This window comes from Oryctolagus cuniculus, chromosome X, assembly GCF_051225735.1.
Source record: "Oryctolagus cuniculus isolate XC-2025 breed Fujian yellow rabbit chromosome X, ASM5122573v1, whole genome shotgun sequence".
Taxonomy (NCBI): domain Eukaryota; kingdom Metazoa; phylum Chordata; class Mammalia; order Lagomorpha; family Leporidae; genus Oryctolagus; species Oryctolagus cuniculus.
This window is the reverse complement of record NC_142888.1, coordinates 69,433,168-69,438,343: the sequence shown is the minus strand read 5'-3', so window position 1 is coordinate 69,438,343 and position 5,176 is coordinate 69,433,168. Positions and strand designations below refer to the sequence as shown.

The 5,176-nt window shown below is 39.6% G+C and overlaps 1 pseudogene; it reads left to right on the top strand.

Annotated features, from left to right (window-relative positions):
- Positions 1 to 2,381: 2,381 nt before the first annotated feature.
- Positions 2,382 to 2,781, top strand: LOC108178718 (large ribosomal subunit protein eL27 pseudogene; annotated as a pseudogene).
- The last annotated feature ends 2,395 nt before the right edge of the window (positions 2,782 to 5,176 follow it).

Sequence of the window (5,176 nt, the reverse complement as noted above, 5' to 3'; positions counted from 1 at the left end):
CTTCTTTGATGACCCGTTCTTTCCACTGGGATCTATTTACAAATATTTTCCCCTTTCTCTTGGGTGTCTTGGGTGTCTCTTCACTATATTGATCATTTCCTTTTAGTACCATTTATTTGTGTTTTTTTTTTAAATATTTATTTATGGGGCTGGTGCTATGGTGCAGTGGGTTAATGCCCTGGCCTAAAGCACTGGCATCCCGTATGGGCACCGGTTCTAGTCCGGGCTGCTCCTCTTCTGATCCAGCTCTATGCTATGGCCTGGGAAAGCAGTGGAGGATGGCCCAAGTCCTTGGGCCCCTGCACCCACGCGGGAGTCCGGGAGAAGCTCCTGGCTCCTGGCTTTGAGGCGGTGCAGCTCCAGCCGTTGCAGCCATCTGGAGAGTGAACCAGTGGATGGAAGACCTCTTTCTCTGTCTCTACCTCTCTCTGTAACTCTTTCAAATAAATAAAATAAATCTTTAAAAAATATATTTATTTTATTTATTTTTTTGGACAGTTGAGAGAGAGAGAGAGAGAGAAAGGTCTTCCTTTGCCGTTGGTTCACCCTCCAATGGCCGCCACGGCCGGTGCACTGCGGCCAGTGCACAGCGCTGATCCGAAGCCAGGAGCCAGGTGCTTCTCCTGGTCTCCCATGGGGTGCAAGGCCCAAGGACTTGGGCCATCCTCCACTGCCCTCCCAGGCCATAGCAGAGAGCTGGCCTGGAAGGGGGGCAACCGGGACAGAATCCAGCGCCCCGACTGGGACTAGAACCCGGTATGCCGGCGCCGCAGGCAAAGGATTAGCCTATTGAGCCACAGAGCCAGCTAAAAATATATTTATTTTAAAAGCAGAGTTACAGAGAGAGGAGGAAGAGGTGAGAGAGAGTGATTTTTCATCCACTGGTTCATTCCTCAAGTGGCAAGAAGGACCAGGCCAAATCCAGGAGCTAGGTTCCTCCATGTCTCCTACAAGGGTCCAAGCACTTGGGATATCTCCTGCTGCTATCCCAGGTACACCAGCAGAGAGTTGCATTACAAGTGGAGCAGCCAACTCTCAGACTGGTGCCCATATGGGATGTGGGCATCACAGGTAAAAAGCCCAACTTGCTACTCCACAATGCTAACCCCTAGTTTTGCTTTTGTTGCCTGTGCATTGAGGAGTTTTATCCAAGAGGTCATCCCCTACACCAGTGTCTTGGAGTGCTTTCCTTACATTTTCTTCTAGCAACTTCATAGTTTCAGATCTTAAATTTAGGTCTTTGATCCATTTTGAGTTGATTTTTATATATGGTTAGAGGCATGGATCTAATTTCATACATATATATATATGTATATATAATTATCATCACTACTTATCCCCTGGACATTAAAGGGATAATAAACGAATATTGCAAACAAATCTATGCCCAGCAGTTTTATAATATAAATGAAATGGAACAATTGTTTGAAAACATGCTATCAACCAAAAATCATAATAGAAATAGTTCATTTGAACAGGCCTGTTTTATTAAAGATACTGACCAATAGGTAATAACCTTCCAAAAGAGAAAGCAACAGTTCCATATAATTTCAATGGTGGATTATGTAATGTGCTTAAATAACAAATGATGAAAATTCTCTACAAATCTAATTGTGAAAATTCAAGAATGTGGATTATTTTTAAACTCATTCTAGTAGGAAAACATTACCCCAAATTGAAATCTGACAAAGACATAGCAAGAAATAGAAATGACAGGCAGACTAACAGTCCTCATGAATATAAATGCAAAATACTTCAACATAATATCAAATAAAATCAACATATAAAATAATTGTGCATGTAACTATATATAATTATTATTTATTGATTTAAATTTTTCAAAGAATATACATCAAACCTAAGTGAGATTTTTTCCTCATATGCAATGCTGATTCTTAATTTGAAAATCAGTTGATATAGCCAGCACATCAACAAGCTAAGGAAGAAAAAAATTATTGTGTCAATAAATGCAGAAAATACATTTTATGAAATCAACATCATTTCATAATAAGTGAAAGGATAAAAAAATTCCATAAAGGGTGAGGGACAGCACTGTGGCATAGTGTGTAAAGCTGCCACCTGCAGTGCCAGAATCCCTTATGGGTGCTGGTTCGTGTCCTGGCTGCTCCACTTCTGATCTAGCTCTCTGCTATGACCTGGGCAAAGCAGTGGAGGATGGCCCAAGCGCCTGGGCCCCTGCCACCCATGTAGAAAACCTGGAAGAAGCTCCTAGCTCCTGGTTCCACTATGGCCTTTTTGGCCACTTTGGGGAGAGAACCAGCAGATGGAAGTCTTTCCCCCTGTGTCTCCCTCTCCCTGTAACTCTTTCAAAAAAATAAGTAAATCTGGTAGGCCCGAGTGGTTGCCGTCAAAATGGGAAGTTCATGAAACACAGGAAAATGCTGCTTGTCCTGAACGGATGCTATTCCGGATGCAAAGCCATCATCATGAAGAACATCAATTATGACACCTCCAACCATCCCTACAGCCATGCTCTGGTGACTGGAATTGACTGCTATCCCTGGAAAGTGATAGCTGCCATGGGCAAGAAAAAAATTGCCTAAAGGTCAAAGACCAAGTCTTTTGTGAAAGTTTATAATAATAATTACCTCATGCTCTGCAAGTATTCTGTGGATATTCCCTTGGACAAAACTGGTCAACGAAGAAGTCTTCAGAGACCTTGCTCTTAAATGCAAGACCCAACGAGAGGCCAATGTGAAGTTCAAAGAGAGATACAAGACCAGCAAGAACAAATGGTTCTTCTAGAAGCTGCGATTTTAGATATTTTTTGTTGCAGTCACTAAAAACTTAAATAAATAAATAAATGAATAAGCAATTCTTTACTAAGGTGACTAGACTAATATCCAGCAAAATAGACTAAATCAAAAACTTTTGCAAGAGACAAAGATGGACATAGTATACTGATGATAGGATTAACTTATCAGAAAAATGTAACTTTTATAAATATATCTGCACCAACTATCAAAATAATTACATATATGAAATCATCATTAATATATGAGCCCAAATTCTTGTAATGCAGACCCTAGAAGGCAGGTTCTATCTTGGAATTATAGCAAGGATTTAAGTATTTATAAGAACAACTTATCAAATTAACTGATAGTCTTCCCAATAAGGATCCAAACAAAGAATTGTCCTTGCAAGGTAGGAATCACAAAAGACTTTTTGAAGTATAACTATTCAGACAGCGGATCTAGTCTGGCAAGCCATTTTCCATTAAAGTGTGTAAAAAATTTGATGCATTTATGTAGACATTACTTCTCAGTATACTTGTTATTTATTACCAAGATGATAGGAACAGTTTAAAGATTTCTCCCAATGCTTCTCACTGCTTTGAACTTTGTAAGGAAAATATTACGCATGACTGTAAAGAACAAAGGATATGCTGAAGCAAAAGAAACCACACGTATCAATAAATCAGGAAGTGTGACTCAGTGTTGATGTTTCAGTGCACCATATTTCAACTTCCAGTGGTAAGGTCTCTCATTCTTATGTAGATCAACCAGTGATAAGCTCCTCATTTTCCTTTGTCCCATTCAATGAAATCAGCAAGCTTCTGACAAGAGCTGTAGGAAAAGTGTTACCAGCCCTTTACATTTGCCAAGGTATGGAGCCAGAGACTTGAAAATTTCACTTACCTATGTCAATGATGGAACTGGAGTGAGTGTAATATTGCAACTCAGACCTCTACTGCATCTTAGAATAGGTGTATGCGAATCTCACAGCAACAAATTCACTGCTTCTGCTTCCAACTAATGATTAGGTCTATTAAAAACTTTAAATATGGAAACTTCTCCTTCAATCATACCTTCCCCAAGGCAGTTTCCATCACCTGTTTTGAGTATACCACCAAAAATAGCATATATCTTGATTGTCTCCAGACTACTTCAAGGCAGCTCTTTCAATTATACCACCTAAGGCAGGCTTCTCTCCATCAGTGCCTGAACCTTTTCAAAGTTATGAACAAATACCAAAAGATCTATTCCCACAAAGTGAAGAATTAGGGATGTCTCTATGCCTGTTTCTTCTAGTAACCTCAACTAGTCTTAAATTAAGGGCAGCTAGAGTCAACTACATCTGTGCTTTAGCACAAAAATTATAAAAATATCTCAGTGAAATAGCTAACAATCACAAAACAGTGCCATGTTTATATGGGAAGGAAGCATGTGATTAAAATATAATTTATTATCAATGGGGTAGAGGAGGAAAAATAATTATTTTTAGAGAAGGGATGGAACAAAGTAAGAAAAAGTCCCTTGAGTCTCTAGGGGTGATAAAATGTGGGGAGGCAAATATATGGTAAAACAATGGTAGACGAAGTAAAACTTGTTCTCTAGATTTATTTTAAAGATTTATTTTATTTATTTGAAAGTCGGAGTTACACAGAGAGAGAAGGAGAGCAGAGAGAGAGAGAGAGAGGTCTTCCATCTGCTGGTTCACTCCCCAATTGGGTGCAACAGCCAGAGCTGCCCCAATTTGAAGCCAGGAGCCAAGACCTTTGTCCAGATTTCCCACGTGGATGCATGGTCTAAAGGACTTGGGTCATCTTCTACTGCTTTCCCAGGACATGGCAGAGAGCTGGATTGGAAGTGGAGCAGCCTGGACTCGAACTGGCACCCATATGGGATGCTGGCACTGCCAGCGGTGGCCCAACCAGCTACACCACAGCGCCAGCCCTGTTCTGTAGATATTTCTGATGACTTCTCCAGACTGAGAAATTTCTAAATTAGTTTTGGTAACCAATCTTTGTCTTTCCTTGTACAGATGGAAGGAATGGTCCAATGTAAGTATATTCACATTTTATTAGACATTGTCAAATTACCTAACAGTCATCCTGCTTTTGTGTAGAACAGAGGAAAGTTATTGAGTCTTTCTTGTATCTACTTCTTCTTAGCTGCCTTCAGTGGAAAATAATCCTTTATTAAATTGGCATACATTATCGTCTCAAACTGGCATATTTTGAAATGGCATATTAAGGTCTCCTACAAGGGAAAGAATGCCCAATTCTAAAAACATTGTTGGAAAATAGTAAGATTTCAAGAAATGAGATCTCATATTTCAAAACTGCAAAAAAATTAGATTTTTAATACACACAAAAATAAACTGATGAGGTGATGAGTATGCTAATTAGGAAACATATTTCACTTTATGTACA